General features: G+C 48.8%; 1 pseudogene across 1 annotated transcript; it reads right to left on the minus strand.

Annotated features, from left to right (window-relative positions):
- Nucleotides 1-3308: 3308 nt before the first annotated feature.
- On the minus strand, nucleotides 3309-7024 carry LOC101405308 (peroxynitrite isomerase THAP4-like; annotated as a pseudogene). The gene is made up of 3 exons (XR_015549875.1): nucleotides 6122-7024; nucleotides 4088-4630; nucleotides 3309-3807 (listed from the first exon to the last, which is right to left on the minus strand). The product of XR_015549875.1 is annotated as a peroxynitrite isomerase THAP4-like (transcript).
- Nucleotides 7025-12026: the final 5002 nt, after the last annotated feature.

The raw sequence follows: 12026 nt of genomic DNA on the forward strand, positions 1-12026 counted from the left end.
CTGCACCTCTGCAAACACTGCCTGCTTCTAGGCTGGGCCCGGGGCCCTTCTACAGCTACAGTGTCTCCAGGAAACCTCATTCATCTCCACGGTTTTAAACATCTCTGACCTCATCCTGACTCTGCAGACACACCAATGCAACTTTAAGAGGTTAGGTGCTAGCTCCCCAGCATCAACACCTAAGGAGTGTCTTAGACTCGATTCCTCTACAAAACTGTCATGAGTTCCAAAATAGCATCAAATATTTCCAAAAAGGAGAAAAGATTTAGATACAATTAATAGTGGTGAACAAAGTAACCAACAAAACGTATACTTACATCCAATCATAGTCGCTTGATGGGCAAAATAAGAACACAGAACTAAGATCAGACAGTCTCAAGCTGGGGAGTGGAAGGTGAGGAGCTGGGAGTGTAGAACACAGGAACTGATCAATTCTAAGCATTTACAGAAAGAAAGGCAGAAATGGTTGTTCCTAAAAGCTGAAAGACACTCACTAGAGGAATAGAAAATCATGAGAAAGCCTAACAAATTAAAAATGAAATTAAATGGTAGACTCAAATTCCAATTTATCAATAATCAATTGTAAATGGATTAAATTGCTCTATAAAAAGATGAAAGCTCTCAAGATGAGTTAAAATATAGTTATAAAATAACAAGAAATAACAAGTGTTGGAGAGGATGTGGAGAAACAGGAACCTTCATACACAGCTGGTGGGAATGCAAATTGGTGCAGCCTCTATGGAAAACGGTATGGAGATTCCTCAAAGAATTAAAAATAGAGATGCCCTATGATCCAGCCATCCCACTACTGGGAATCTATCCAACGCACCTGAAATCAACAATCCAAAGAGGCTTATGCACCCCTATGTTCATTGCAGCATTATTCACCATAGCCAAGAAGTGGAAGCAACCTAAGTGTCCCTCGACTGACGATTGGATTAAGAAAATGTGGTGTATATATACAATGGAATACTACTCAGCCATTAAAAAAAGACAAAATCATCCCATTTGCAACAACATGGATGGGCCTGGAGCGTATTATGTTAAGTGAAATAAGCCAGAAAGAGAAAGACAAACACTGTATGATCTCACTCATATGTGGAATATAAACCAACGCATGGACAGAGAAAACTGGACTGTGGTTACCAGGGGCAGTGGGGGTGGGGGGTAGGCACAAGGGGTGAAGGGAGTCATATATATGGTGATGGACAAACAAAAATGTACAACCCAAAATTTCACAATGTTAGAAACCATTAAAACATCAATAAAAAAATATATATAGTTATAAAATAAAGGGATATAATATGGTTGAAAATAAGGAGATAAAGAAATAAGACTTTAAATGGGACACAAATGGTTTTTCTGTGTTGATAACTGTCAGGAACACTTATGCACCTAACAATATGGTCTTGAAACATAAAGCAAAACTGGACAAACAAGAAGACACAGGCACCTCCAGAATCACAGGGAAACCTACTTTACCTCTCTTAGAAATCCACAGGTCAAGTGACACAGTAAGTTAGGAAACAGATCTGCTTATCAAGACAAAAAAGCTAGATCTAGCCTCAGCCCGAGGGACAACAACATAAGCAATGTTGAGGATACATTCTCCTCAAACCACAATGAAACAATCACCACAATGGACTGTGTGCTAAGCCACAATGAAATCTCTAAAGAGTCCAAAAAGCAGAAATCTATAAGTGACCACATTACTGGACCTTAAAGCAATAAAAGTAAAAAATAATCACAAAATATTGGCTCCCCTCCCCCAACCTATCCACAAGAAAATCTGTCCACACCTTTCTAAATCTCTCAGGTTAAAGAGGGGATCTAGATAGACAGGACAAACTCTTTAGAAATGAACAGCAATGAGAGCAGCATGAGGCAAATCCATGGCCTGGGGACAAAGGGACAGAAGAAGGGACACAGCCTCCACTGCAAGTATCAGGGAATATCAACTGTACACGAAGAAGCTGACCACTTCCCTCCAGGAGCCAGAACAACACCACAATAAAACCAATGACAGCAGAATGAAGTGAGGATTCACGAGGCAGGAACAACAACGTAGACCTGAGCAATAGAGTCAAGGGCTGGCTGTCTGGAAAGACCTGTAACAGCGAGAAACCTTGTGGAGTCTGACCAAGAGGAACAGACAAAGGCACCAAACTGTACCATCAGGTACAACAAACTACAGAAACAGCTTTAACGTGATAGGAGAACATAGCGGATAACTCTGACCAGGACATCAGCGGCCCTCAACTGGAGCTGTTGTTCCCCCAGGATGCATCTGGAAACATCTTGCTTTGTGTTGTCCTAATGGTTGTTACCCCAGGGGTCCTGGAGATCCTGAACAGCCTGTCACATAGAGCCGTTTCCCACCGGAAGTGTTACTGACATCTGGGAAGACAAACACTGATCCAGATTAAATGAACAATGTGGCAGGGAAATGTTTTCCATGGATGTATAACAGGCAAAAGATACCCTCAATATGTAAGGAATATCGAGAAACCAATGTTTACAACTACTAAAATGTAAATGAGCTGGAAAATCAGAAACATAGCCAATAAACACACCAAAAATACATCCAACCTATTCATACAGGTGGAGAAACATGTATGTAAAGCACAGGAAACACTCTGGGATATTACACACCAAATTTTACTACCAACAAGGAATAAAAGTTGGGAGGTAGGTGAGAAATAGGAGTTTTTACCACTTCTTAGCTTATGTATTTCTTTGGTGTTTTAATTTTTACAAAAGAGAATGTATTCTACTCGAAAAGATGTTTAAAATTTTAAAGAAATTATTAAAATATTCAAAATGACTTCAGTTCAAGGATATTCATTACAACATGAATGGAAAGAACCCCCCCATGACTTTAAGAGTCTCCCATAACTTTTCTAATACTTTACTATGTCTATTTTATTTCACATTTAGATCCTAACTCACTGGAATTTATAGTTCTGTGAAGGATGCAACAGAAGCTGATTTTCTCCTGTTCAAGTGGAAAACCAATCATCCAGGCACCATTCATTGGGTAGGTCTGGCTTTCCCAGCTGACCTGCAATGCTTCCTTCCCCACCTGCTAAACCCTGACAACTACCGCTGCCTCTCAAGCGCCCTAGAGCGAGCGGGGTGAGCTCTGCAACCTGGGCTCCCTGTCTGTGAGGGGCGGCTACCAGCAGAGCCTTCTCCCAGGACAGCAGCAGGCATGCTGCACACAGAAGTGCTCAGGGGCCGTCTGCTGTGGAGCAGGAAACTCCTCATGAGGAGCAGGCAGTGGGGGAGCCCCGAGCCCCAGGACTGACCTCGGCTGGGGCAGCAGGCTGCTAAGGCAGGGAGCCCCCTCCCTTCAGCTCGTCCAGCTCCTCCTGCAGAGTGCGCACTTGGCTGTCGGCGGCTGCCCCTCTTCAGCTCGCCGTTCTTCTCCACCTGCTCCCGCAGGCGGCACCCGTGCTCCTGTTCCCCCTGGAGCAGAAGCAGTAGGAGTGCAGTGAGTCGAGGAGTTCTTGGGCCCCAGTGCTGACAGGATGACCCCGATGAGGGACGTGGGGCAGGTGTCGTGGTGCTCGCCCTACACAGCTTCTGTGGCTGGCTTCAGGGTGACATCTGTTGGAGGGTAGACGGGCTCTGGGAGGCTTTCTGAGGCATCATTGTGAATGATGAACTTGGGGGCTGTGGGCCAAGCCCTCATCAGGCGCCAGGCTGGTCCCGCTGCAGCTGGGCTCCACATCCTTCTTCAGCCTCTTTCAGTCAACAGCCTCTCGGGGGACAGATGGCCTATCTCGAGTGTGCACCAAGGAGAAACTGTAAGACAGAAGCCAGCCAATAAGTCTTCATGCCCCAAATCCTGAGGGATAAAGTCACCCACGGAAATGCCACTCTTTCCACGCCCCCCCCAAAGCCCCAGTAGATAGTTGTATGTCATAGCTGCACATCCTTCCAGCCGCTGCATGTGGGACACAGCCCCAGCATGGCCGGAGAAGCGGTGCGTTGGTGCCCGGGATCCGAACCTGGGCCGCCAGCAGCGGAGCGTGTGCACTTAACCGCTAAGCCATGGGGCCGGCCCCGGAAATGCCACTCTTACCCAGCAGGCCCTGGCTGGGAAGAGGGGGTCCCATCGCCAGCATCTACAGCAGACGTGTTTGCATCTCCCTGGTTGCCTGATGCTGTGGAGGCCACACTGTCTCCTGGAGTTCCTTCCAGAGACTCTGCGCCCAATCCTGACTGGCGGCTTCCTGGGTGGCACTGGGTGCGGGTTCACCCTGCAGAGCGGCTCACTTCAACTTGCAAGACTCCAGCTGGGCCCTCAGATTTTCCCTCAAGGACGACGATGAACCTGTAGCTCCCTTCCCATCTGCTTCACTCACATGTTCCTCAGGACCCTGGCGGCCTTTCTGGTGTCCTTTCTCCTGGGGCGGCCATGGCCTTCAGCCCCCCTTCTCAGTCAGGAGGAAGATGGAGGGCATGACCATGGGCTTGAGCACGTAGTACTGATCCTCTAGCATTTCGGAGAGCTTTTTTTGGTGAAATGTTCACTACAGATGAAAGAATGCTTAGCGGGGTCCAGTCATCCCTGTGAACAGCTTTTAACCACTGGACCAGACATTTTGAGCCCTTTATGTGAAGCCTGCAAGAACAGATGAAAAAGTAACTAGAAAGAAAGAATTAAATGTCTCCACCTAAAATGATCAACTATAAAAGCAAAACAAGTGCTTTTGTGAACACCCACATCTGTAGCGAGTTTGTCCATTTAAACCTTTAGTAAAGATTTAAGGAACACCTTCTGCTTGCAAGTTATTACTGGAATAGAAAGATGAAAGACCCACTGTCTACCTTAAGGAGGTGACCGTCTGTAGGGCAGAGAAGGAAGGAAGGTGAGGACCTCCTCCCAGGCTGTGGTAAGTGCCCTGTAGGGACACAGATGCTCGGGCAGATAGCACAGGATGGCATCAAGACAACAGGAAAGGCTTCAGGAAGCCTCAGAAATAGTTCCTAGAAGCTCATGGCTGCCCAACCCTCCTGCTGTCCCTGGGATGCAGGACTTTGGGTGCTAAAACGGGGAGGGTTGGTCCCCCTATTTCAAAGCCAGGCCAGGTGTCGGCCAGCAGAGCCTCCCAGGCACTCAGCAGGGCGCCTGGCCCCAGCTCTGCTCAAGCAGCTGAGGATGCAGGACTGCCGCCAAGAGGAGGTCAGCCCCAAGAGCTGTGGTTTTGTGTTCCTCCTGTCCTCCCCCTACCAGGAGGAAAGCTGCTTCCTGTACCAAGCAACCAGCCCCTGAAATGTACTGACCAAGACACTTCATAATCTTTTCTCCTCATTAAGGTAAAATCTCTATTTAGACCAAACTGTGCACATGGGGGGTGGGGGGTCTCTCCCGAGGGCTTTCTGCTCCACCTGAAGTCATCTAGACCCCCTGAGGCTGCTGTGGACCAGACCAGGTGGATACTAGCTCCTCAGGGAGTTCCAAGCAACATGACCTTCTAACCTTTCTCAATGCTTTGTGACTAGTTTCCCAAAGACCCCCGCCACCTTTGCCCCCAGACCACAATACATGCCAAGAGCAACCTTCTCTGCAGTGCCTTGCATCATTCTCAAAAACAGTAACAAAACTTTTGGGACACAGGCTCTGAAGGAAACCGTCAAGAAAGCATGTTGTCTGACCTCTGACACAAGCTCATGTTACTACTTCTTTGGATAGATTGTAACAACTTCCGACTTACAACAAACCACTGTAAAATTTCAATAAGCCTACAGACAACACGTGGCATTCAGGTCTTTCAAAATTCAATAACAACCTGCAACATGAAACAAAAGGATCTGCCAGGAGGTTTTCAAAGTAGAATGTCTTCAGTGCACGGTTCTGGGCCCTCCAGTGCGGAGTCCACAGGAAAGGACTCACTCAACTGGCTGAATTCCAGAGGCCCTCATGAAGGGAGCCAGGCCAGGGGGAAGGCAAACCCCTCACCCGCTGTGGGAGCCCATGGAAGAAGTGAAGAGAGGAGCCTCTTCCCAGAGTCCCTGGGGTAAACCTTCCAGTGAGGAGTGGGCCTCACCCTCCTCCACCCAGGATGCTGTCAGATGCAGAGTCCACAGAGTCAGACGCCTCTCCAGGACTCACCTCCAGTGCAGAGCCACTTTTCCCTGCACTGCCAGGACCCTTCTAGCAACAGAGTGTCTGGGAGGCATGTCCATCCTGGAGGTACAAGTTGTCTTTGCTCAGCCACATTCATGATTGCAGAGATCAAGGCAGGCTCCCTGCCATCAAAAGAGCAAAAAACTCATAGCAAATTCAAGGAGATAGTGACCTAAGGAAGAGCGTTTCCAGAATACCATTTCTCGACATTGTTGGCCCCAGCCTGAATCAGTGGAGAACAGGGTGGCCGTGGGGTGGGGGTGAGAGGGTGGTGGAGGCCAGTAGGTGGGCTCCGGTGGCCGTGAGGTGGCCACGGTGGCCCGAGGCACCCGGAGCAGAGACGGTGGCACAAACCAAGGCCACACAGCGCCCAGCGCTGACTCACATGCTGGACCAGCCCCGAGGCCCCGAGCATAGAGTGCCGCCTGCCTCGGGCTGGACCCTGCAGAGGGCTGACCGCGCAGTGGCGGTCCGGTTATTTGTGGAAGGAGATGACTGTTTCTCCTCGTTGCCTGGTGGTGGGAGCAGTTCACCGCCGCGCAGCAATTATCATCCCGGGCCTCAGGCTGTTGCGCCGCCAGGCTCCGGCCCCTCCTCGCCGCCCCACAGCGGGACCGCCACAAGTGTAGGGCTGGCGGTGACACTCTGCAGCATGTGGGAGCTGGTCCCCACGCCCCGCAGGACGGCAAGATGGCGGCGCGTGTCCATCCGTCCTCCGTAAAGGCCTGTGGGCCTAGGCAAAATGCCGGCTGAAGCGCCCACACCAGGGTCGTGCTGCCCAAACGCATCCGTTCCGCTGCGCTGATGGGTCGCTGCTGCCGTGTTCGGAGCCAACAACTCAGAACGAGGGGGAGGGAGACTGTGACCGGCCCTCCGCGAGGGGCCCCGCCGGATGCCAAGATGTAGACCAAAGCACTTCCGCCCGCACTCCCGGCCCCGCCGGGGTTGCTCGACAGGATTGGCCCCAGCGGCTGCCCGTCGTGTCGCGCTCATTCTCAGGGCAGTGGGAAGAGGGAGGCGGGTGAGGGCACGCCCACACCAGGGGGCCTGGAAGGCTATGCTCGCCTGGGCCCTCGGCCGCAGAGACCGGCTGGCGCGGTTTGGGGTGGGGCCAGGAGGCAGAGCGGGCGAGGGCGGCTCCCAGAGTGAGACCGGTGCATCTGACAGCCCGCTCCCTGCGGGTCTGGAAGCTCCTGCCATCCACCCTCAGCGCTTGGGCGCCGGCCTGACAGGCCCACGGCCACTGAGGCGGGAGGGGCAGTGGGGCGTCGGGGAGGGGACGCAGGGGTGCTGGGTGGGCTGGGGCGCTGGCCTGACAGGCCCACAGCCGCTGAGGCGAGAGGGGCAGTGGGGCGTCAGGGAGGGGGGGCACCAGGCAGGGCTGGGGCAGTGGTTCTTGGGAGGCTTTTTCCTTCCCTTCCAGGAGTTAAGAAGTGAAAGCTCTCTAACTCCTTTGAAGTTATGTTGTAGGCTGGAGGGGAGGAACCTACTCCAATGCTGACAACACACACATGTTTTTGTTGACTGATTGGTCATTCCAACTTCTTTTTCTGTGATGGAAAAGAGAAACAATCCATCTCGTTGGGCGTTAAGTTCTTAGAGTCCTAATACAATGTGTTGGGGGGCAGGGGTGGGGTATTGGTGCTTTGGCCAATGCTAGTGTTGGGCAAGAGGGAGAATCCTCCTCTGCCCTTTCCCTTAAGGTTCTTATGGCTGGCCAAATAATGAAAAGACAGGTTAGCAGGAGAAAATAATACCAAGTTTAATAACATGTATACATGGGAGAAACTTGGAAAGGAGCAGCTCGTCATTCTGTCTAAGCTGCTTGCTTAAGTATTGTATTGTAGCTAGAAGTGTGGAAGGTGTTGTGGGGGGTAGTGGTTTGGGATTTCAGAGGGGAAGAAGACAATTCACATGGAAATAGAAATGCAAATGTTTACCTGACAATTTTTTTCAGGTCAAGCTATAGAGAATGTGGCCAGGGAGAGACAGACATTTTGATAAAATGGGCTTCTTGGTGCCTTTCCTATTGTAACATCTATTTTCCATTATATTACAGCCATCATACAATATTGGCTTCTTCCTGAAACAGGTTTTCTATGTTAAATTCTTTAGGCAGTTTGGGAGGGGAAACTCAAATGTTCTTCCTGAGTGTTCTGAGTCTTTATTGTCTTCAGCTCAAAATAATCAATATACCAGAGTGGTACATCTTGGGGTGGCCTGCCCTGAGCACCATCACTAGCATGCTTCTGCTTCAGATGAGACAGTTCGTTAATTTTTGCTGGCAACATATTTTGGAATTTTGCAAGTTGCCTAGAAAGCACTTGTACACGGGCTCTCTTTTTCTACCCACAGCAATTTTAGTTCCCTCATTCCTTGTAAGGAGTGATTTGCTTTCAAGTATCCCTGCATCTGTAAAGGAAGACTTTCATTTGGTTTAATTCCACCTGTCATGGTGGATGGCATTGCTTTTGCTTCCTTTTACTTTTCCTGGCAGCTGCAACATAAGTTTACTGAGAACTGTACAGTAGACATGTAGGCAATATTTCAATGGTTTGTGGCATCTGGTCACTTAAATGTGTTAAGTGGCTGAAGAAATAGTACCCTTGACTTCCAAAGGAGCATGTTCAGCAGATGTATTTCTGGTGAAGTTTGTTTAAAAAAGAAAAAGAATCAGAAAGTGTTGTACTGTTTGCTGGGGGTACACTTTGCTGGGGGCACAGGGTGGAGGAAGGAATAGAATTATTTATCCATTTGTTCTCAGGTTATTACTGCTTGCATACCTATGACCATTTACAAGAGAGACTTGGTTAAGGTAGAAAACACAGTTTAATGTCAGTCATATTACCTTAGATGTGAAAGTCATCATGTTCAAGTTAGGAGTAGGCATGTGATGACTAGTAATGGGACACTGAAGGCTGCTTCAAAGTAGAAAAGGTGTTGGCACTTGAAGGCCTCTGTTGATGCTGATAGAAACATGGATGGTATTTGTTGGATGTGGTGGGGAGTTTTCTTTCTAACCTGACGCTGTGAATCCTTTTAGGGCTGATTAATGGACCAGCCTCCCCTAGCCCTTGGGGTTCTTACAGATTCAGCCTCCCTTGCCCAAGGGTCAGGTAGTTCCTGGTTGTTTTTACAGTCATCCATTCATTAAGCTACATTTCTTATTGAGTGCAAGGTTTGTGTCATGCATTGTTCGAGACCCTGGGGCCAGAGAAGTGAACAAAACACAAAAAGGATGCCCTGGGTGATGTTCTAGATGTGACACCAATGGTGTAGCTCATGTGGGAGAGTGATGTGTGCCAGGCTGGAGGGGGATGGAGTTGTAGCCAGGAGGGCCAGGAAAGGTCTTACCGCAGAGGTAGGTTTTGAACAAGGCCCAAAAGCAGTGCAGGAGGAAGGGCAAGTGGCCTGCTCTGGGAGCAGCAAGGAGGCCAGTGTGGCCAGGGCACAGCCGGTGACGGCAGCAGGAGCTGAAGGCAGAGTGGTGACTTGGCCCCAATCCTGGGGCCTAGTTGGTTATAGTGAGGACTTGGACGTTTATTTATTCTGAATGAGACGGTGACCATTTGGAAGGTTTTGAGAGGAGGAGTAACATGGCTGGGCATATGTTTAGCAGACTCGATCTGGCTGCTCTGTTGAGAATATACCACAGAAGGGCTGGGGCAGAAACAAGGAGACCGGTTAGGACGTTGTTGCAATAAGCCAGGCAAGAGGCCTTGGAGGCTTAGGTCAGGGTGGAGAGAGGAGGTTGAATTCTGGATGTGTTTGGATGTCGAGACAGTAGGACTGTGTACAGATGGGAAGTGGTGAGGGCTGGGGAGGGGGGAGTTGAAGTCGGTGCTGAGTTTGTGGCCTGAGCCAAGAAATAAGAGACTCAGCTGGGGAGACTGGGGGAGGTCTTGCTTGGTGGGGAGCTGTTGGGAGTTTGGTTTTGGCTGAGTTGACTGTGAGATTTATATTTTTTCTGTAGCTCATTTCCACAAGAGGAGAGCAGAGAATGGCCACCTGGAATCCATCATATGAAGTCCCTGTGCCCCTCCCAGGCTCTCTCCTGGCACAGACATCCTACGGGAATGCCTTGGAGTGGAGGTTCCTCTGTGCAAACTTTCTTCAGTGTTGGGGCCTGTCAGGACTGTCCCTCCCTGGGTTTGTCACCTTGAAAAGTTTTACTCATTTAGTTGAGCCTCAGGTTTTCAAAAGTTAAAGTTTCTGTAATTAGTGGGCTTGAAAAGCAGTATAAAATATTTCCAAAGAGGCAAGAAATAGGTAAATTTCACAAAAAATAAAAGATTCTAGTATTACATTGAATGTGTTAAAAATTCTTCTTTCCTTTTCTGCCTCCCCTGAGCGTGTGTAGTCATATTTTGAGGTCTGTTCTTTTCTTTGGGATGGGGTGTTTTCAAATGGAATTCCAGGGCTTACAGTGGAACAGCAAAGGTGTTAAGTATGATTAATTGTTCATAAAACAGTGTCTTGCCATGGAGATAACAATTAAATAACATTATTTTCTGAAAGTAATAAATACACATGGCTTTTCTTGTTGAACTAGAAAAATGCGTTACAACTTTCTTCCCTCCTTTCCATTAAAGTGTAGGTTTGTGTGAATTTGCTGGATTCTTCAAACACTGGGTCGTGCCATTTACAAGATCACTGTGGTCCAAAGCAACATGACTGGGAGCAGAACCCTGGGGTCAGGGTCTCTAAGCTAAGCCCCCCTTGAGCCTGCACAGGGAAGTACTTGAGGGCCCACACATTCTTCCTGAGTGTCCTCTCTGCTCATACCCACTGCAGAAGGAGTCTTTCGCTGAGAGAAGCTACAGGGCCCTGGAAAGCTGGGAAGGCACCTGCACAGGGCTGGGGGTTGCTCTCCTTCCTGAGATCGTCCCTGTGCTCTCCTTGGGCCTGTGTCTACACGTAGGGTGAAGTTTTGCACCCACACTTTAGGTGCCTGCAGAGTGTAATTTATGCACATTGGGAAAGTCTGTGAAATCAGGAGTTCTGTGTCTAGATTAGGGTTTATGAATTTAGGGTTCATTTGAGTCACAACCTTAAACTGCATCCTGCCAAAGTCTCCTCACTTGTGAGAGTGGAAGCTGAGAGAGGGAGCCCTTCTCTTCCTCCCCAGGCAGAGGAGGGTGTTTGAGCTCCCAGAGTCCATTCCTATGACTGCTCAGGTGTCCCCACCCTTCTGTGCCAGGGACTGACCCACTCCAGGGCTTCTGTCTCTACCAGGAGAGTTTAGAATGTGTTTAAGTTTCTTTTTATTTTTTATTTATTTTATTTATTTATTTATTTTTGTGAGGGAGATCAGCCCTGAGCTAACATCCATGCTAATCCTCCTCTTTTTGCTGAGGAAGACCGGCTCTGAGCTAATATCTATTGCCAATCCTCCTCCTTTTTTTCTTCGCCAAAGCCCCAGTAGATAGTTGTATGTCATAGTTGCACTTCCTTCTAGTTGCTGTATGTGGGACGTGGCCTCAGCATGGCTGGAGAAGTGGTGCGTCGGTGCGCGCCTGGGATCCAAACCCGGGTCACCAGTAGAGGAGCACGCGCACTTAACGGCTAAGCCACTGGGCCAGCCCGTTTAACTTTCTGAATGTGGCTTTCCTTCTGTCCTGTGGGAAGCAGGCTGCTTATCTGTGCTGATTCCAATATTTGTGTTTCTTTCCTTTGGATTCCTGTATCGATTGAATAGTGCAGCCCTGTGCTTCTGGTTTCCCTTAGCTCTTTGTAATTTTATTTTCTGTATGAGAAATAACATTTTGAGTTTCTTGGACTTAAAAATGTGAATTGATGGAGAGATATAATGTCAGTAAGGCAAGAAAATTGTGGAACTAAATAGAATTTTTGTTTTTTTTAGGCATCTTGAGAATGTTAAGATGTGAAA

The sequence above is a fragment of the Ceratotherium simum genome, chromosome 35 (assembly GCF_057802395.1).
Source record: "Ceratotherium simum simum isolate JZ-2026a chromosome 35, ASM5780239v1, whole genome shotgun sequence".
Classification (NCBI taxonomy): Eukaryota; Metazoa; Chordata; class Mammalia; order Perissodactyla; family Rhinocerotidae; genus Ceratotherium; species Ceratotherium simum.